Source organism: Macaca thibetana, chromosome 4 (assembly GCF_024542745.1).
Source record: "Macaca thibetana thibetana isolate TM-01 chromosome 4, ASM2454274v1, whole genome shotgun sequence".
Lineage (NCBI taxonomy): Eukaryota > Metazoa > Chordata > Mammalia > Primates > Cercopithecidae > Macaca > Macaca thibetana.
Genome location: NC_065581.1, coordinates 95,035,327 through 95,058,493, shown reverse-complemented (window position 1 = coordinate 95,058,493; position 23,167 = coordinate 95,035,327). Strand labels below are relative to the sequence as shown.

Sequence of the window (23,167 nt, the reverse complement as noted above, 5' to 3'; positions counted from 1 at the left end):
CTGTAAAAAATTAGATAGGCTCTCTATTTAGTTTTTTTAAGGAACAATATTTTTCAGATAAAGTTGAAGGCTCCAGTATTCTTATCCCAAATTCTATTTTTCTTCATTCCCTTCTAAAATGAACCACTATTAAAAACTTGAACTCTAGCTAGTCCACATTTTAATACCTTACTATATATATACTAAAATTATATATAAATTTCCCTTTACCATTTATTTTAAGTTTTTATATCCAGACATTTTATAATTCAATTTAAATATATCATTCCCATTGTTATTTTCTTAACCAATGAGCAATTTTTAACCAAATTTAAAAACAGGGGTTTTTATTTGATCTTTTGTTTTGCTACTGTTGGTGGTTTATTTTACAATTATATTTCAGCAGAAAAACTTGGCTTGTAAGTAATCAATTCCTTGAAATCTACTGAGAAATACTTTTTGACTGAGTAGGTGATCACTGCCTTTTAAAAATGTTTTATATAGAGTTCCAAAGAATGTACACTCACTATTTGTTGAGTACAGAATAAATCCAACTTGTTAAGTATTTTTGTGAATTAATTCTAGAAATTTTGTCATACTTCAATATTTATTTTCATAGATATTGGTACCTTTAAATTATTTCATTCACACAGATGATGATTATCAATCATGTCTATGTACTATTTATTCTGTAAGTATCCTGATATCCCAGTTTTCCTATTTTTGGTGTTCCCCAAATACCTTACATGAAAGTTTCACCTGAAGAAAATATGTCAATATACCATGGCAGATTTTAGCTAACTCTACTGTTGAGTAACCTAACCTAAGGTGACTTCCCTAAGGGAGGTGGGCTAGACATCCATATCCTGCTTATGAATGAGGAGTGCACTATATATAGCAAACTCTAGTCTATCCATCTACGTCAGCTGCCACTAATTTCATCAATGAAAGGCCATTCCTGACATCCATAAAGGCAATTCACAAGCCATCACTTTCACCAATGAAAATTCATTTACAACATTCATTATGATAATTAACACAGCCTCCGGTATTGATAGGAGTCAAAGATAGCTGAAGCACCTTTAGTAGCCACTGCTGGAATGTGGGCTTTAGATTAAAGGTTCTATAACCACCACTAGGTGGGAATTTCTGATATAACAACTGACTGGATCCCCTGGGGTATATATATCATGATGAACATATCCATTTATATTGAACTGTGCATGACAAAATAATTTAAAAACTGTGATAAATCATAACTATCAAAACATTTTTATAGTTCAAATCATTTATATCCTTTCTTACTTGGGATGTTATTGGTCCATCCTTAAAAAAAAAAAAAGACTTCATTTTTTAGAGAAGTTTTAGGTTCACAGCAACATTGAGCAGAACGTACAGAGATTTCTTATATGCTCCCTCCTCCCACACATACATGGCCTCCCCATTAGCAACATCTCCGCTAGAGTGGAACATTTGTTACAATCAATGAAGCTACAGCACATCGTTATCACCCATTGTCCCTATTTTACATGAGAGTTCACTCTTGGTGTTGTATATTCTAAGGGTTTGAAAAAATTGATCTATCCTTTTTTGACAGAATATTCAATTTACTACACTTAAGGATTTGTCTAATTTCCCTTGTGATTTTATCAGTATTTGTTTCATATACTTCAAAATTATTTTAATAGCTGCTGTATACAGGTGACTTTTTATATTATCTTGGTGAATTGTTACTTTTACTGTTTTGTGAATTTTTAAATATAATTATAGTTCTGCCTTAAAAACTTGTATTATCCAATATTAATTTTGCTACAACACCATTGTTTGGGCCAGTGTTGCTATCTTTATATTTTTAATCTTTCCTTGCCATTTTCTTTAAGTGGGTTTCTTGTAAATGAAAGAAGTACATATTCAATCTTTTTCTCAGTCATTTTAGTCTTTCATGTATTTTGATTAGTGATATATAAAGGATTATTCCCAGACTCATATTGTTGGTTTTCATTTATTCTGCTTTTTCTATGCTTCTACCTCTTCCCCTTTATTCATTTTGTGACTGATAATAATTTTCTCATTCTTCCTTTTTTTTCCTCCTGCTAATATGAAAGCTGTAGACTGTATTCCCATTCTTTAGTGTCTCCTTAAATTTCTAACAATATTAATTGTATATTTTCTGTAACCATTACTGAGTTTGTATTAGTGCTATTCTCTATACATATCAACCATTTAATGTAGTTAACGGTTTCTCAACTTCCATACTATTGACGTTTTGGACCAGATAATTCTTTGTTGTAGAGGGCTGTTTTGTGCACCGTAGATGTTTAGCCGCATACCCACCCTATGTCTACTACGTGCCACAGCCCCTGTTCGAGTATGACAAAAGTGTCTCCAGACATTGTCAAATGTCCCCTGGAGGGCAAAATTATCCCCCATTGACTATCACTGATTTAGAGGATAAAGAAGACTTACATAGCTCTTACTTTGCTAATTTTAAATGACAAGAAAAAAAGGTAGAATTTACAAGCTAATATATACCTAACCATCTTGTATAATTAGCCTCTTAATTAACAGCTAGAGGAATTAAAAACCAACCATATGTGTAAGTCCTTAGAATTACAGTTCTTGCAAAGTTGTTTGATCATCACTTATTTTCATATCTTCATAAAATTTCAGTTAAATAAAGAGCCAAGTAAAAGTGAAATAAGGTTTTACCTTTAATTTCCTTCCCTAAAAGTATCTGTGTGTCTACAAAGACTAAGACAGCCACTGGGGCCAAGCCAGGATTCCCGTAGTGAAACAATTGACTTGGCATCACATTGACAACATATAAACAACAGTTTGTCAACAGGCTTCACATTAGTGACAGAACATTTTTTGGCAAAACAGAGGCATCCTTCTGGGCACCATGGCAAAAACAGCTACTAGCTTTCATTCAGGACTCCTCTGTATGAAGTACCAAATTAATTAAAAGATTTCAATTGTGACACTTGTTTCAAAAAGATTTTTTAAAGGAAAAAATACAGCAGAGCAGAATTTCTGCTGAATAAAAATTTGCCTCTAGTGGTTTATTCATAGTTGTTATAGACCTATAAACTCTGCTTAGGTTTTGTGTTTTGTTTTGTTTTGATTTTTTTTTTTAAGTTAAAACTAACATTATGGAAGTTATTTGTTACCCTAATTTGGGACACTTCAGTATTCAAGTATTTTCCCCAAATGATGATGGCAATACTATAACTTATTCTGTTTTCAAAGTTAATTTGTGGAAGATTAAATGAGAAATAAGAAGGCAAAACTACCCATTTATGAAAACATAATTTATTTTAAATAAAATATAAGCAATGCTTGACAGAATTCAAAGAAGAGAGGGAGCTGAGGACCATGAGAACTTAAAAATACTCAAAACAAAATTCTCCTGAGCTTGAAGAAATAATCACTATTTCAGCACTCAGACCATTTAATAAATGTGAAAGTCATTTACCCAGTTAGGAATATAAACCCCTGTGCATATATCTGTGGCTGAAAATTACTTAAGATAGAAAGAGGATGGACTCTGCTCAGCCTCCCTATGCTCAGTTAAGGTATGCAGTGTTTAGGCAGTTTTGAAAATATTTACCACAGGCACATCCTTCTACTCCTTTAAACCAAAGGTCAAAAGTTGGAAATTGATAGCATTACTTAGGAAGACCATAAAAGTAAATGTTATTAAGTTGAAATTGCTAGACGAAAATTCACTAAAAACTATTCAAAAAGTTATTTTAACATTCATGCTGAGATTTACTTAACTGTCATTTGAACATAATGATATTTTTTATTTTATTTTGTTTTAATTTTTTTCAAGACAGAGCCTCACTCTGTCGCCCAGGTTGGAGTGCAGTGGCACAATTTCTGCTCACTGCAACCTCTGGCTGGCTGCTGGGTTCAAGCGATTCTCGCGCCTCAACCTCCCAAGTAGCTGGGACTACAGGCATGTGCCACCACACTTGGCTAATTTTGTATTTTTAGTGGAGACTTGGTTTCAACATACTGGCCAGGCTGGTCTCAAACTCCTGGCCTCAAGTGATCCACCCACCTCAGCCTCCCAAAGTGCTGGGACTACAGGTGTGAACCACAGTGCCCAGCTTACAATATTTAATTTTTTTTTTTTACTCTGTTTAGTCATCTTCCTGAAGTTTGTAATGTAAATAGCATCTGTGCCCTGTGAACATGCATTCTAAGTCACTTAGGGTAATATTCAGTCATTGAATTTTTTTTTCAACAGTTCTATGCCCCTGTCTATGCCAACTTTGTGTTAAGTGCAAGATAAAAAGGCAAAATGTACTTCCTGTTCTCCAGGAATGTGTGATCTGTTAGAAAAGATCAGCACATTCACCCATTTACCAATAGTTGCATTACAAAAAAGTCCCTGGAGATGGTTTGACCAACCCACAAAGTTAATTCTGTGCTTAGTCTGAAGAGTGAGAGAGCATTTGAGGCAAGGTTATTGCATTAGAAAGACTAGAGGTAAAAGCAAGAGGTTCTATGCAGGGACTTGCAGAGAGTAAAAGGAGATAAGGATAGAGAGAGAGGCAAGGCCTTATGAATGATGATAGGAAGTTCATGCTTTATTCCACAGTCTTTGAGATGCTCTTGAAGGGTTCTGAGAAAAGGAATGACAGGAGTAGTATGGCACGTTAGAAATCTCATGATTACAGCACTATGGATAGGGCTATTTGAAGGGAGAGCATTCTGGGACAGAGATGAGATGGCACACTCTCTCTATAATAGAATGGAAGTAGGTGTAGAAAAAGGCAAAGAACTGATAAATAATTGGAAGAAAAAATGGACCAAACTTCGTGATTCAATTGAAAGTAGAAAGTTCAAAAAAAAAAAGTTTCTGAGATAAGTGACCTTGTAGAATATATATAGTAACACAACTAGAGATAGCATACTTAGGAGAAGAAAATAATGAGTTTGTTTTGGATAGTCAACAATTAACAAATATTTTATTGAAAGTTTACTATGTCTCAGGCACAGTTTAATAGCTACTGATACCACAGTGAACAAAATAGACAAACATACCTGCACTCATAGAGCTTAAATTTATTGGGAAATACAAATAAGGTAAATATGTAAAATTTTAATATGTTAAACAGTGACAAATAATAAGGAGGAAATAAACAAAGACAGATATACATTATGAGGGTTGAAATTTTAGATAATCTGGGCAAGGAAAAGCTCTACTAAAATGACTTTTGATAATGACTTGGGTTGGAGAGAAAAAAAAATTGTCATCAATACTTATCAAAAAATGAAAATTACAGAAAATAAATTTTTATTTGCAGTTAAAGATGGTAAGTCAGTAAAAACAATAATTGTTTTGTAAACTGTGATGGATATGAATGAGTAATATTTCTTTTTAAGGTATTTTTCTTAGTTTATTTTCATTCACTTTTTCATTTGGCTAAATTGCTTTGAAAGACTACTATGTATACTATATCATGAACTGTGTGAAGAACATTTTTATATTGTTATTGCTTTTATTTTTAAAAAATTATATAATATAAAATAAATTTGATGTATTTACTAATATAATTTCCACTTTGATATTCTACATTCCATAGTATAAATCCACACTTCCATCTAGTGCCATTTTCCTTCTGCCAGGACTTGCTTTACATTTCTTATAATGAGAATCTGCTGAGGATACATTCTTTCAGCTTTTATATTTTTGGAAAAGTATTCTGCCTTCATTTCAAAGTAGTTTCAGTAGTATAAAATTCTAGATTGACAATTTTTTCTCCCAAGTATTTTAGAGATTGCTTAATTGTCTTCTCACTTGCCTTGGTTCCAGCAAAATATTTGCTACCATCCTAATTTTTGTTCTTCCTATGTTGCTTTAAAGGTTTTATCTTTATCACTAGTTTTGAGCAATTTAATGGTGTTGTGCCTTAGTATAATTTTCTTCGTATTAGTTGAGCCTGGGTTTCAATGAGTCTATTGGATTTGTGAATTTTTACCAAATTTGGAAATATTGTTACCATTATCACATCAAAAAAAATTTGGTGTTCTCTTCCTCTCCTTCAGAAAGTACACATATGCCCATTAGACAGCTATATATGTATTATAGAATATTATGTGGGACATGAGTCTCTTTTTAAAAATTATTTTTAGATAAGTATAGATTCACAGGAAATTGCCACGATAATTCAGAGAGGTCCCATGTACCTTTCATCCAGTTTCTCCCAGTCGTTACCATTTAAATAATCATAGCACAGTATCAAAGCCAGGAAACTGACTTGGTACAATGTACATCCATTCTTCCATCTCATTTTATCACATGTATATATTTGTGTAATGCCAACACATTTAAGAACTATTCCATTCATACAAAAGTCTCCTTTGTGCTACCTCTTTATACTTGCATCCAGCATCACCATCTAATCACTCCTAATCCCTGGTGACCACTATTTTGTTTTTCATCTCTATAGTAGTGTTGTCATTTAGAGAGAGTTATACAAATAAAATTATATAGTAAATGATCACTTGAGATTAACTTTTTTCACTCAACATAACAATATTGTGATTCACCCAAGATGTGTGTATTTATTGCTAAGTGGTATTTCAGGAAAAGATAAACCACAATCTAAACATTCACTTACTGAGGGACATTCTAGTTATTTATAGTTTTGATATTACAAGTAAATTGCTAGGAACAATCATGTCTAGATTTTGTATAGATATAAATTTTAATTTGTCTACAATAAGTGCTCAGAAGTACAATGTTTGAATTGTATGGTAATGATATGTTTAGTTTTTAAAAGAAACTGCCAAATAATCTTATAGAGTGACTGTACCATTTCACATTCCCACAGAATGTATGAGACCCATTTCTCCACATCCTCACCAGATTTTGATATTGTCATTTTGAGATCCTAATTTGCACTTCCCGAAAGGACAGTGATTGCCTTTTCATCTTTTGCAGAGCAATAGTTTTTAATTTTGATGAAGTCTAATTCATCTATTTTTTGTTTTATAGATCATGCTTTTGTTATCATGTCTAACAACTCTTCATTAAGCCCTAAACCCCAGACATTTCCCTATGTTTTCTCTAAAGGTTTTATAGTTTTACAATTCACATTAAATCTAAGGTCTATTTTAGGTTGCTTTTCTATAAAGTCTGAGACTTATGTAGGAGTTCATTTTTGCCTATGGATAGTCAATTGCTCCAGCCCCATTTCTTAAAAAAAAAAAGAAAAGAAAAGAAAAATAGAAAACTTCCTTCCTCAGTTGAATTGATTTTATAACTTTGTCAAAAATGAGTTGGCTATACTTGTGGAGAACTATTGTGGGGTCCTCCTCTACTTGGTCTTTATTACTGTAGCCATATAATAAGTTTTAAATCAGGTAGAATGATTTTTCCCACACTATTCTACATTTTCATAATTTAGGTATTCTAATTTCTAAGCTTTTCCAAATGAAGTTTGGAATACTCTTGCATGTAATTACAAAAATCTTGTTTGCATTTTAATGGAAAATGTAGAATCTTTCGATCCATATACCAAGTAAGTCCTTTCATTAATTTTGATCTTTAATTTCTTATTGGTGTTCTGTAGTTTTCAACATATAAGATCTGTTTTTTTTTAGATTTACAATTCAAATTTTCAGGGTTTGTTTTTGACTGCTTGCAAATGGTACTATATTTTAACTTTAGTGTTCATGTATTCATTGCTAGCACATACAATTTATTTTGTATATTTATTTTGTATCCTGTCACCTTGTTAAACGTACTTATTAGTTCTAAGAGTTATATGGGTTTTTTTTTCTTTTCGTAGATTCTTTGGGATTTTTTAATATAGAACATCAGGTCATCTGCAAAACAGGTACAGCATTATTTCTTTGTTTCTGTACATATGACAATTTATTTTTCTTGCCTTACTGCACTAGCTAAAACTTAAGTACTATGGTAAGAGTGGAAAGAATGATATCTTTGCCTTGATTCCAATCATAGGAAGAAAGCAGTCAGTCTTTCACCATTCAGCAAAATGGTTTTGTAGATGCTCTAAATTAGTTTTGTTTTTGTTTTTGTTTGTAGTTACAGGGTTTTTGTAGATGTTCTGAATAATTAGGTTTAGGGTGTTCTCCACTATTCCTAGTTTATTTAGTGTTTATATATTTTTATCATAAAACAGTAAAAATGTTGTTAAATATTTTTTGCATAAATTGAAAGGATAATGTATTTTTTTTTTCCTGAGCCTGTTAATGTGTTAGCTTGCAATTGATTATCAAATTTTGAACTAGTCTTCCATCACTAGAATAAATTCCTAAAACAAATAAATCCACTAGAATAAAATCTCTGGGTCATGATATATAAACTGTTTTATATATTCCTGATTTCTGTTTGATAATCCTTTGTAAAACATGTTTTCATCTGCATTTCATGAGGGATGTTGGTCTGCAGCTTTTTTTTTTTTTTTGTATTGTCTTTATCTTGTTATACTAGTCAGATAGTAATCACTTTTTGGAAGGAGTCATAATTTTTCCTTTCTCTTCTATATTCTTTAAGAGATAGTGTAAAATTAGTGTTAATTCTTCTTAAAAGAAATTGGTAGAATTTTACAATGAAACCATCTGCAGATTTATATTGAGAGAAGTATTTAATTGAAAATTTAATATTATTAGTTATAAAACTATTCAAATTTTATATTTCTTATTGGGTAAGTTACGGTAGATTTTGTTTTTTAAAAAATTGGTCCATTCCAAGTTGTCAAATTTATTTGTGTAAAGTTACTTTTAGTATTCCCTTATTAGCCTTTTGAAGGTCTGTAGTTATATCTCATGTTTCATTTGTGACAGTAGTAATTTATGTCCTCCTTATTACATATCAGACTTGCTATGTTAATTTTATTGCACCTTTCAAAAAAACAACATTTTGTGTCACTGTTTTTCTATATTGTTTTTCTGTTTTCAAATTTACTGATTTCTGCCCTTATATGTATGATTTCCTTCCTTCTGCTTGCTTTGGGCTTATTTTGTTTTTATGTTTAGGTTCTTGAGATAGGAACTCCAATTATTGATTTGAGATCTTTTCTCTTTTTGAATGTATGTGTTTAGTGCTATAAATTTCCCTCTCCACACTGTTTTAGCTGTATTCTAACATTTTTGATATGTTGTACTTTCATTTTAATTAGTTTCCTGCCCTGGCTCGTTTTCTACATGCTTATGCCATTGAGAACCCAGAAATAAATTCCTGCATTTATGGCCAATTGAGTTTTGATACAAGTGCCAAAAACACATAATGGGAGTAAGGGCAATGTCTTCAATAAAATGGTGTCGAAACCAATGAATATCCACAATCAGAATAATGAAATTAGACTCTTTATACAAAACCAACTCAGAATGAATTCAACACTTAAATATAAGACCTGAAACTGAAAAACTATTTAAAAACAAAATAGAAAAAAATCTCCATGGCATTGTTCTAGGCAATGATTTTTTTTGGATATGTGAACCTGAAAGCACAGCAACAATAGTAAAATTGATAAATGGGATTGCATCAAACCAAAAAGTTTCTGTTCAACCAAGGAAACAGGAGTGAAGAGACAACTTATGGAATGGGGTAAAATATTTGCAAACTATACATTTGGTAAGTTGCTGCTATCCAAAATATATAAAAAACGTAAACAACTCACTAGCAAGAAAACAAATAACCCAATTTTAAAAATGGCAAAGGATCTGCATACACAGTTCTCAAAAGAAGACATACAAATGGACAACAAGTATATGAGAAAAAATGCTCAATATCAATAGTCATCCAATAGATGCAAGTTAGAATGGCTTTTGTCAGAAAGACAAAAGATAACTGTTGGGGAGGATATGGAGAAAAGGGAACTCTTATACAGTATTGGTGGAAATTTAAGTTAATATAGTCATTATGGAAAACTGTGTGGAGGTTCCTTAAAAAATTAAAAGTATAACTGACATACGATCCAGCAACCCAGTGCTTGGTATATATCCAAAGGAAATGAGCTCAGTATGTTGAAGAGGTATCTGCACTCCTTTGTTTATTGCAGCATTACTCACAAGAGCCAAGATATGAAATCAACCTAAGTGTCCAGCAATGGATGAACAGATAAAGAAAATGTGGCATTTATAGATAGATAGATAGATAGATAGATAGATAGATAGATAGATAGAGAAGATGTGATATCTTTTCACATCTATCAAACAGATAAAGATGTGATATATACATCACATTGCATTTTATATATATATCACATTGTATTACACACACACACACACACACACACACACACACACACACAATGGAATACTATTCAACCTTATAAAAGAAGAAAATCCTGTCATTTGAAACAACATGGGTGAGTCTGGAGGACATTATACATTATATTAAGTGAAATAAGCCAGGCATAGAAGGACAAATACTGTAGGATTTCACGGATATGTGGAATCTAAAACAGTCAAACACATAGAAGCAGAGAGCAGAATGGTGGTTACGGGGGGCCAGCGGGAGGGAGGAAGGGTGGGGTAGGGAGATGATGTGTCAAAGGATACCATCCATCCAAATTTCAAGTCGATCAGAGGAGTAAGTTCAAGAAATCTATTGTGCAGCATGGTTAATAAAATGTATTGCATTCTTACAAATTGCTAACAGAGTCGATTTTAAATGTTCTTATTAGCAAAAATGATAAACCTGTGAGTTAACGCATATGTTAATTAGCTCAATTTAGCCATTCCACAATATATTTCAAAGTATGTTATACATAATAAATATTCACCATGTTTGTCAATTGAAATAAAGTAAAAACATTGGAGAAGTATCAGAGATTATTACTAAAATGAATTTTGAATTATGACTCTAATTTAGCCAGATGTACTTAGGAAAAATACTTACAGGTAAATGGAAAATGTAGAAAGATATAGTGGTGTGAAGGAACAGCAGCAGTATGATGGTGCAGACCAAGTTTGGAAAATATAAGATTTTTCACTATGGATCAGCTGATAATATGTTAGATATGGGTGCACAATGGAAAGCTGAAAGAAATGAGGGAGATAAGAGGCGTTTTTCTGTCATTCAGGAAAATTTAGATTTTATTCTGTTAGTAGTGTGAAGCCACCCAAGAATTCAACAGGGAGCAGGACGTATCAGATATGCCCCTTAGGAAGACTATGTTTGAGAATCAAATAGATCAATTCAAAAATTTTAAGTACCCAGAATAAATTTATTATATAATAAATAAAATGATTTAAATAGATTAAAAGAATGTCCATGAAATATTAATACATCCATGGAACACAAAAGAAAATCAATCACATAATTGACCACAAAGAAAATGTTAAATCCAAATAAGAGGAGAAATTTTAAAGGTTAAAATCTCTCATCATAAGTACTATGACTATAAATAATTTTAAAACATTGAGCAAAACATAAAAAAATTCCTGCGATATTTAAAAATGTAGAACTGACATACTGAAAATGCTTCATGTTGTGCCCTGAATACTTTTTCCAACGAAGTGTTTTTAAACTTGTGTGCCTTGGTTTTATGATCACATTGTTGTGGCTTGATATTGTGGCAGCTGACATGATAAGGGGTTTAGGTAAGATAATTCATTTTATCTTAAAAAAAGAAGAAAAAGAAAAAAAAGAAACCTAAATGCTACTTACTGCCCATCTCTCTGTCTGCATTTAAATAAAAATAATATTTAATAAATGCTCATTATGCTGCGAAAAAAATTCTGTCCTTACTTGTGTTTTGTTAGTTTGGGTTTAAATTTTAATATCTCCCAAATTCCCTTTTGCATTCTCTGATAGCCTAAACAGATGCCTAAATTATATTTACTGTAATTAACTCACTTACTTTCTTTTGTTTTTGATTCTTTCTTATTAATGATTCCTCTCTACAGCCTATGTTTTCTACTCAGTCTATTCATTGGCAGAGTGCACAGGAAAATCTTGGTCTTTGAAAACTGAAGCAACTGTTTCACATTACCAAACAAAAAATTAATTTGATTGATTTTCTGCAGCAAGGTTTTCAAAATACTTCAAAGTCATATTATATGCTTTTAATCAATTCAGTGAAAGGTTAATATTATGAATTATAAAGGCTCTCTATATTTCAACTGTTATTTTGAATAACATACCCATTTCAAACAAAATGCATTTCAAAGTTGTAGCAATTGTTAATAATGTGCTTTTAAATTTATGTAAGAATTATAGCACAGAAAAATTTTAAAAATACGACGTTAAACAAGCTGAGAATACATAAATGTGAAAACTAAAGAACCAATTATTTAACTATATTAAGAATTAAAAACGGGGATATTCCATAATTGTTTTTATGCACAAATTTAAAGTATGCTAAACTGGCTCGACATTATTTTAGAGTCGTGTTATTTAGCAGGTTAATGAATTTGACGATTAAAGACCTAAAAGTAGTCCTTAGAAAGTAATTTCACGGCATCATCTCTGGAGAGAGCATTATACACAGGTATGCCTCCTTTACTACATTCACTCATTCAAAAATACATTTATTATGCATCTATGATGTTTGAAAGGACACTGGCCAAGAGACTTTGGTGTTTAGGTAAATGGGAAGTAGTTAGGATTAAAAAGGTGAAAAAACACTCTGTGTCCTCAAAGTGAAAAGTATGGCCACTTACTAGTGATAACACAAAGCACAAGTATTAAGTGTTACAAATTTAGTGAATGAAGAAAGCAACCATATAATCTTCTGTTAAATGCATTTCTTACAATTAAATCATATAAATTTTAGTAGTAAAGATTTTATAACTTTCTACCAATATTTTCACCATTTCCTATGCATTACGTTTAAAGATTTAGATGGTTCTAATTTCCCACAATAAATATCTTTTATTAAAAACCATTTAAATACCTGTGGTCATATTGAAACGGGAAAGGTTCCGTTGTCCCCCTCGCAGGGCCAGCAATGTGGGTGTGGCTTGCTTCTTCAGTGCCCCGCTGCTCAAACTTCTAGGAGAGCATACAGATGGGCAGGCTGTGGGGCTCTGACGCCACGGCAGTATCTAGGGGTGAACTTTTACAGCTCCTGAAGCCCCAGTGGGCGTGTGTTACAGGGTACTTTTTAGTTTGCCGTCTATAGGTGTCTTGTGTAAGTCCGCTCAGTTAGAACTTCTACCTTGTCGCAAGGACAGAGGGCTTTCTGTATCCCTGGTTCTTGCCATGGTGTAGGGGAAGAATCGGATCACATGTGGGATTGGAGAATGAGTACAAAGTTCTATTGAGTGGAAGCAGCTCTCAGCTGATGGAGGAGCCAGAGGGAGACGGTTTTCCCCTGGAGTTGGACCGCTAGGTGGCCCCAGCTCTCCTCTGACTGCCCCGGCCAAACTCCGCCTCGTCCCCTTAATCAATGGCCTGCCCTTGTGCAGGTTCCTATCGGTGTGTTTTTCTGCCAGCATGCTCCTCTCGAGTTCCTGTGGAACACCAACCGCTTGAGTCTTCTAATGCTGACGTCCTTCTCTGGAAGTATGGCCACCTGTGTATCTGCCCACTAGGGTCTCAGGTTTTTATAGGCCCAGGATGGGGGCGTGGCAGGTCCGGGTGGTCTTGGGAAATACAACATTTGGGCAGGAAATGCCTGTCCTCACCTAGGTCCCTGGGGGTGGAGCCCTAGCCAGGGACCCGCCTTTCTCTCCAGGACTTCCCTTCCCCCATTCCGTATCATTTAAAGGGACCATGCTCTTCCCTTGCCAGCATTCCCGTATCAATATAACATGCACCAACTAATAAATCTTCAATTATTATTGGCTCCATTTTAAAAATCGAATAATAATTCCTTTACTTACACACACACGCACACAAACATAAAACTGAAGAGAGGAGAAAAATCAAGCAATGCTTTTCTTAAAGGAAATTAAAGAAAGTAGTTTCAGTTAAGTAATCAAACATTATGTATTTAAAATCTATATTTTTTAAAAGTTTAATTCATCTGATGGGCAACTATCTATTACAGTTAAGACTTTTTCATCAGTAGAGAGTTTACCAGATAGTAAACCTTTATTGGTTAACTTGTGTTTGCAAACTCCAGCTTTAACACATTTGTTAACTCATCCCTCTACTATATGTTCATAAGTTTTACAATATAAAGGAAAAAGAAAACCTCTTTCTAAAGCAGTATAAAATGCTATTTTTAGAAAAAAGGATACATTTTATATAGTATATAAGTTGTTTTCCAAGAAGAAAGTGGTAGTGTATAAGGACAGTGATAGACCTACTCTGATAAGGGCTGTGAGCTTTTTAGGGTAAGAACTTTTCAAGTGGGATTTTCCAGTCAAAATACATTTTCCATACTATAAACAGTGACTGAAAATAAACATAGATTTTTCTGAGAGGTAATTTTACATTTTGCCACATATTTGTCACAACATTCCACCTTAAAATAATATTTCTGAATTCTTACCTTAACTGACCCATTAACAGTCTTCCTCCCCAATTTCATGCTTCAGTGTGATCACTAACAAAACAGTTGGCATTTCTTAGCTGGGAGGTAATAGCATTTCTGAATGACTGAAATCCTCTGGAATTGTACTCTACCTGATTTTCAAGGGTGTTTAATCCATTTGTATGCTCCAAATTTTCCATTTGAATTTGCATCAGGTCAATGTAATATCAGTTTCTTCTGTGTCACCTGATGTAGCAATAACTTTATATAATGTGACACTGTGTAATGTACAGTTTAGAAAATCCCTTTTCTTCTACTGGAGTGGGATCTATCCAATGCTGCATCTGTCCTACACCACTGATCTACTTAATGGGTGTAACTACTAAATAAAAAATATCTAGTTACTTCTGTGCATTTCAGTATGACAATTACATACTTGTCTTCCTAATCAACCACACCAGTTTATACCATAAATGTGTGTCTTACATAATATTATAAAGAAGCTAAATATTAAAACAACGATACATTTCCCTTTTTCCCTTCCACCCATGGGAGCTGTCAGGTTGGAATGTAAGAAAACAACATCACTTTGTATTACTGAATTTTGTTTATATATTCATTTGAGAAGTGAATTCCAGAAAGGGAGCATTATTTCTGGCTGAAATTTAGCAGGCAAAGGACAGTGAATTCTATCTCTAAGGCCAGATTTCAGGTCATATTCTAGATTGTGGGTCTGCAAGCAATGACGTCCAAAACAAATTTGGCCTACAGTCTGTATTTATAAAGTATAGTTTATTGGAACACAGCTACACCCATTCTTTTTCATATTGTCATTCTGTCATTCTTTTTCATATTGGCTGCTCTTAGACTACAAAGGTAATACTCAGTAGTTGCCACAAATACTATCTGTCCCACAATGCTCAAAAGATATTCTACCTCGCCCTTTACAAACAAAAATTACTGATCTCTATTCTAGAATTTTTGTGAACTGTGAACTATTGGTTGCATGATGTTAAAACAGACATTAAAATACAAATTCTCTGCAAGGATGACATTATTTTCAAAAGTGAATAAACATACTGAAATGCCAAATGAAACTATTTCTCTTGTAAGCTCCAGGAAATGGAGTCATATTTCACAGCTGAGGGAGCTTTTGTCTCTTATTTAGGTATTTAGTTTTTGTTTTGCATTGAGTTATGTTTCTAATGTTTATTATTTGATTTCTTATCTCCATTGCTTCTTAGATCAAAAGCAAAGATTTGGAAAGAGCAATCCACCCACTTCTAAGAAGAGTTGGCGAGACACTTAGGCTAGAAAGAACTTGCCCTGAGTAGTGAGGCATATGTGTTTCTTGTCTAGTCAATGAAGTCTTAAAGAAAACATCTTAAATAGTGAGTTTCTCTTAGAAAAGAATCAAAGACTGTCTAGCATACTCTGGTTTTCCACAGATGATGCCTCCATGCAACAAACTAATCATCTACTCTGGGTTAGATTCTGTAAGACAAACCAACTGACTTTACTGCTACAGGAATATCCTTGCACTGTATTACCCAACCACATTTGGAGTGAAATTCCCACACTTCCCTTTGTCAAAAAATCATTTCTAAAGAGTTTTATAGACTATGGCATGGTACTAGACTAGGCAATTGATGGGCCAAATATAGAGAGCAATGAAAGGTCTGTTAAGAGCAGACTACAGAGAGGACTACAGAACATCTTCACCAAAGGATGATGATGAATAGACCCAATGGATGAAACCTTTACCAATGGAAGTCTGATGTAATGAGGAGTAGACTTCAGCATCCAGGAACTGTGCATGATTTGATGTGAAAATAAACTTTTCCCTTCCTATCTTCTGATAATGTTTAAATGCTATTTATTTAAGTTTTTCTTTTGAGGAAGAGATACCCTTGATAGTGGAACCAATAATGAGCCAAATGTACTGAGACTTGCTGGCAGCCAGTCTGACTAGATGGGTAACCATTCTGATATGTACTTTGTGTGTATGTGTTGGAAGGAGGTGCAGTAAACACTTAAAAATCACCTCTGACTGTTACTAACCTGAAACACTCTTTGAATTCTTCCTCCATGCCTCAGTCTCCCTTGAGACACTTGCAGTTTGACTCTGATTACAGGAGGTAGAATCCATTGTCAATAATATACTTTGATTAGCTAATTAATAGGTTGTTTAAATTGCAATAGGAACTGAATTGCTCATATACTTGTAAAAATTGTCACTGTGTGTATACATTTGTCTAATGTATTCTACAATTTTTCCTTGTGAAATTAACAGGGCCTGGGGGAAAATTCAGTTATTAAACTTGACTTTGCATCTGAGACTTTTCAGGACACTACAGAGTTTCAATTTACACGTGAAGTTAACAAGGTACAGAGCTTATGCATTAAATTCCCTTTCTGTTTCTGCCATCTCTGTTCTATTACTTTAATATGGACATAGTACTAGTTACATAACAAAAGTGCTATGTACATCAATACAGTCCTGAGACCAATCTATTTGTGTAGTTTTATCAAATTTAAATGACATACTTAAAAGGAGTGTCTTTTGAGTATCCTACCAGATATATAAAGGCAGTGTATTAAAAAAAAAAAAAAGAGCCACCATGAAAGAATCTGTTCAGGGGTATTCTTCAAGTGCATTCTACATGTATAACATGAGGCTGAAGAAGCTCTCAGAAAACTCAGTTGTTTCTGCAAGAAGCATCTTGAATTTTAAACCTTCTAAATGTTGCTTCCAGGAATAGTAGCTCTCAGGGGAAACCTAATCAGCCCTTTTACCTAAAATGTATAAGATAATTTGACCTCTAGAATCTGAGAACTTTGAAGACTGCACTACTTTGCATGAATTTCCCAGAAACAAAATTTCTTCATTGTCAAAAGTGTCCAATCATAAAAATGTATCCATCTCCTACACCCTTTAAAATCCTGCATATATATTATATTTACATTTTTTATTAAAATGGCAAAAGGGCAGAATAAATTCTGTCCCACCAAACTATATCATGGGACAGATACTCTTGGTGTTTCTGCAGTTTCCTGGGAATTAGACACTGAGAAGCATAACAACTGTACAGAAAAAAAAAGGTGGCGTTTAGTGCTTTCCTTCTGGAAAAGACACGGAAAAGCTCTAGAAGCACTCCCACGTGGCAGAGACTGAAATGCGGTATCTACAGAACACATCTGAAAATGCTTTTTGCATTACGTAGGCTCATACATACTGCTTCTAACACTAAAGAGAATGTCATTTTTCTGTTTTACATTTAGTGTGGACAAAAGAGTATGAGTGGAGCACATCCAGTGGTTCTACAAGATGCACTGGCTGCCTTGAGACAGTCAGCTCCTAAGGTACCACCAGGGAATCATGTAGGCACCAAGCACTGTAATTATCATTTTTACTGACAACTGAGTTAGGGTAATATTATATTCCTAAGTAGCACTGATGAAAACATTGGATTATTTGTCATAAGAACACATTTTATTTTTAAAATGTTTAACAAAATTGAAATGAGCTTTTTAAAACTGTATTTTCATCATTTCTACTGTTTGTCTAGTAAACTATTTATAAGTGAGATAATCAAATTAGATAATTAATTTAAACCATCTTTTCAAATGAAAAGCACTTTAAAGCTATAAGATGCTTTTAGTCTCTTAAAAAGATACTAGATTTCCTGTGATTATATGGCTTGGCCTACTGTAGAATTATTGACACATTTAATATGCTTGATGAGCCCAATATATAACCTAAATGATAAAGTTATTATGGTATCATGTTGGATTATTAAATTAAGTCACATTGGTGGGGAAGACTCTATATTGCATTAGTCATAGTCTTGGCAAGAGGCTGGTGTCATTGTCCAACAGGGTAATTGAGAAAACTTAAGGAAGTGATTTTTACCAGAGTGTTGACAACGTAAATGAAACCAGCAATAGAAAGTAAAGTTGGCCAGGCGCAGTGGCTCATGCCTGTCATCCCAGCACTTTGGGAGGCTGAGGTGGGTGGATCACCTGAGGTCAGTAGCTCGAGACCAGCCTGGCCAACACGGTGAAACTCCGTCTTTACTAAAAAAAAAAAAAAAAAAAAAAAAAAAAAGCCGGGTGTGGTGGCGGGTGCCTGTAATCCCAGCTACTTGGGGGGCTGAGGCAGAAGAATCCCTGGAACCCAGGAGGTGGAGGTTGCAGTGAGCCAAGACCGTGCCATTGCACTTCAGCCTGGGCACAAGAGCAAAACTCTGTCTCAAAAACGAAAGAAAGCAAAGTCTCCCCAGGATAATAGTGGGGAGTTGTTGCCACACCAGGACTGATGGGCAAGGGGAGGAAGCAAGTATTAGACCCCAGGGAGTAACAGATAGCTTAAAAGAGGATTGTGTATACTGCCAGCCCATGGCTTGGCAGGGAAGGTGCTGTGGGAATAAAACCTCAACCTCCCTCAACTTCTACTCTGTAATCTTTTGTCTATACCTATTGGTTGAAATCCATCTCAGTCCAGAGGGCAAGATGTCCTATTAGTTAAATTCAAAAATGTCAGCTTCTGGAACCACAGGGCAGGGTTGATCTGGCAGGATAAATAAAGAATATAAAAAATAGGAGTCAATAATTCATAATTAAATAAATTTCTGAAATAAACTTTTAATGTTTTAAATATGAAAACGTGTTTTATAAAGTAAATTTAATTGATATCAATAAGGTTCATTCATTCACGTATTCAGCAGAGCTTTAGTGAATACCTACTACATGCTCTACGCTAAGCACTTAGTAAATTTTTTTTATATGATTCCCCTCCTCAGGGATTTTACCATTTTGTTTGAAATATAGATGTGAAAAATCAACTATTACAACCATACTGTAAGAGAAAATTTAAAAGAAGGAAGAAGAAGAAACTAAAGGGTGGCTTCTAGGTCAAAATAAAACACAAGTCAAGTGTTAAGGAAGAATAGGGGTTCAACAAGTGGACAATGGGAGAATAGGAGAAATAACCTTAGAGGTAAAGTGAGTAGTGCAAAGATACGGGGGCTCAAGGAAGCTTGGTTCAGGAAACTAGAACTTTTTCAGTTTTGCTAGAAGGAAGGAAAAACCTAGGCCCAACAAGTCTGGTCTAAATCATTAAGGTACTTTATTTGATAAGTTAGCAGTTGTATTTTATCCTAAAATGACTAAGGAGCCAAGGAGGAATTTTAAGCAAGGGAAAGACCTAAAGAGTTTTGCATTCAAGAGATATAACTGTTGTGGTTGTGTAGAGGATGCATGGGAAGAGCATAAAACTAGAGCGCAATTAAGAGATTATTACAAAATCCAGAATTGCCAAAGATTTTGTATTAGATTTATCCAGAGAAATAGAACCAATAGGATTCATATATAAAGATATTTATTAAAAGAAATTGGCTCATGTGATTACAGAGGGTGGAATGTCCCAAGATATACAGTCTGCAAGTGGTAGAACAAGAAGATCTGATGGTTTAGTTCCAGTCCAAGTGCAAAGGCCTAAGATTCAGAAGAATCAATGGTGTAAGTTCCAGTCTGGAGGCCTGGAGGCTAAAAACACAGGATGAGTGGATGCTTCCATTTAAGTCTAAATGCAGGTAAAAGAACAATGTCACAGCCAAGACAGGCAGGAGGAATTCCCAGTTACTTGAGGGTGGGAAAGCTATTTTGTTCTGTTCATGTTTCCTGTTGATTGAATGGACCTGCCCACTTTAGGGAGGACAATCTCTTTTACTCAGTCTACCAACTCAGATGTTAATCTCATCCAGAAACTCTCTCAGACACACTCAGAATAATGTTTGACCAAATATCTGGCTGCCTCATGGCTCAATCAAGTTGACACATAAAATTAACCATCACAGTCTTGATGGGAAGAGCACAAAGAATATATGCAATAGAAATTGGAGATCAAATGGCTTGGAGACAATAGTTAAACCTGATGCCCCAGAGTCGATCATGAAAACCTGGGTAAAATGTGATCTTACTGACCACGGTGAGACACCCTGAAGGATAAGCAAATACAGGGGAGTTCCAGTTTAAAAAGATTGGGCAATGCCTGTGAGGTAAACCAGGACATGGGAGAGAAGTCTGCACTAAAGTAAAGATGAACTTTATATGGTTATTATAAACATTTAAATGGGCAACTTTTATATAATAATTTATTACTATAGCCAAATTATAACTACTCAATATGGGCCATATGATTAAATATCAAAGAATTTAGCACACTAAAGTGATCTGCCTTTTCCTTAGAAAAAGAATAGGTAAAAGCAATAGTCCATTTGTATTGTATGTGTAGATCCATTGTATATTCAGGAAATTAATATATTGATATTGAATGATTTAGTTCAATATTTCTGTTTTCTTTTTGCTTAGATGTTGTGCTTTTTCCATTTTCTGTAACTTTTCATACAGCTGTTTGGAAACAATAGTAATAACATTGTTGATTTTGAAGAAAATAATCAACTTAGGTAAATAGCAACTTAATAAAGGGTGATTTTAAAACCCCTTAATTAAATTATCTTTTATTACAAACTGTGTCTTTACAGATAGCATTTTCACAACTCTAGACCTTGCTACATATAAAATTTATATATTTTAACATATAATTGTATTATTATTAACCATATATAATCATTACCTAGTTAATTTTTCTTATGTAGGGCTATCTATGTGTGAATATTTTCTGTGTTAATGTACCATGGTGAAATGGATAAGTTGAATATCATTTGCAACATCCAAAGGCAAATTAGTTGATATCAGTTGCTTCCTTAATACTGAATTATAAAACATAATATAACTTTAAAGCAACACAGCTGTTTACAATGTCTCCTCATTTTTCAGCATCCATTCAGTTCATCCCCTCCATAGAGTGGTTCTATAGAAGCTTCCAAACACTCTTGTTTCCAAACTCTTTTAAAGCATGTTCTGTACCAAACAGGTAACATTTTCGTTAACTGTTTCATGTGTTTGTTTTAATTTTAACTGTAAAGCCAGAGGGTAATCTCCTTGAGGTCAGGGGCCTAATATCTCACTTTGAGCTTCTTAGTCCCTAGCACCCATATTGATTATAAAGTTCTGTGGTCTACATATTGGTAGATTTATTTATTTCTCCAGAGCCTTACTTAAAAAAGACTGAAAGGAAATGAGACTATATTTTACATAAGTTATTGCCAGATAATTTTAAAATGCAGCATAAAATTAAACCTACTGAAGAAATTACATTTTTATGCAAAAAAAGAAAATAAATTTCTTTAGTCAATATCTTAGGACTTAGATCAAATATCACGTATGGCAAAATTCTAAAGAGAACTCATGACTTTTCACTTTGAATTAAAATTGAAATACATTTTGTAACTGAAATATGTGTATGTAAAATCACTTAAAAGATAAGCTATATAAATAAACCTAACTTCCTTATTAAAGAAAAGTTAATAACATTTATTTTCAACACAAAAATAATAAACTCCGTAACCACACCAAATTTTGTCCTCTTTTTAAAAAACATTTAAATGGATTTTTGTACAACTAAAAACAATTTTTATTCTTTTATTTCTCTTGTAGTTTGTAGGATATTTCTATGTTTATGTATTTTCATAGACATTGTCATCTATCGGTATTTGTGGGGGATTGGTTCCAGAAACCCTTGTGGATACAAAAATCCTTGGATACTCAAATCTTTTATTTAAAATGCTATCCGTTTTGCATGTAACCTACGCAGATCTTTCTGTTCCTTTAAATCAACTCTAGATTACTTATGATACCTAATGCAATATAAATGCTATATAAATAGTTATTATGTTGTATATTGTTTAAGGAATAATTACAAGAAAAATGTCTGTATATGTTCAGTACAGACGCAATCATTCTTTTTTTTCCCCCCCAAATACTTTTGATTCAGGGTTGGTTGAATCCATGGACACATTGCATACAGATCTGAAGAGACAACTGTATTTATGTCTAAACATAAAGTATTTATGCCCTCCTAAATTCATTACAAAGTAATATTCTATAAACTGAATTCCACCCTTTAACTTTCCTCAATAGTTAAAAAAAAAAAACAAAAACAAAAACAAACAAACAAAACCTGAAAGGACTTAAATTAGGAATTAAGGAAAACCCCAGGTCCAGCAAACTAACTGTTTCATGTTCTGCAAACTTCTCCAGCTCTACCAGTACTGACACTGTGCTTCCATAGATGTGAGACCAATGACCTAAACCCTTTATTGAGTACCCCAAAATTCCACTAAAATTTACAAAAGCAATTATATTCTCATTTTATTGATATTTGAAGCATAATTTTAATTTTAAAATGGCTAGGAATGTATCCTTAAGTCTTCCTAAAACATTCTAGAATCTACTCCCAGATGAAATTTTAGGGCAAGGAAGACTGTTGCTTACATCTAAATTGTTTTGTAGTTTTGTTGATTATGAAAACATTATTTTCAAATAGGAAACATGATGCATAATAAAATTTAAATACAAATATCTAGGTAATATTAGGTATGCTGCTCCATTTTCACTAATTTTTGCTTGTTATTAATCATTAATTAATCCAGCCGTTGCTGTCTTACCTTCACTGGAAGACCCCATTTATCTTTCCAATTTTTCCTTCTTTCTTTTCTCCTCCTTACCTACAGGAGTGATAAAGAGAAAAAAAAATTGAATCCCAGTGTGATGCCGCTAGTATGTACAGAAAACCCTTGACAGTCATTTTCCCATCAGCAGCTTCCCTGCTGGCCAGCTTCTAAGTCTCTCCCACTTCCTTCTCCTCAGGT

The 23,167-nt window shown here is 33.6% G+C and overlaps 1 long non-coding RNA gene across 1 annotated transcript in view; it reads right to left on the bottom strand.

Annotated features, from left to right (window-relative positions):
* Positions 1-23,167, bottom strand: part of LOC126952173 (uncharacterized) — a 444,665-nt gene that overhangs the window by 126,438 nt on the left and 295,060 nt on the right. The window contains exon 5 of the long non-coding RNA XR_007724814.1: positions 22,964-23,023. This is a non-coding gene — a long non-coding RNA (uncharacterized LOC126952173). The remainder of the gene's footprint in view (positions 1-22,963; positions 23,024-23,167) is intronic.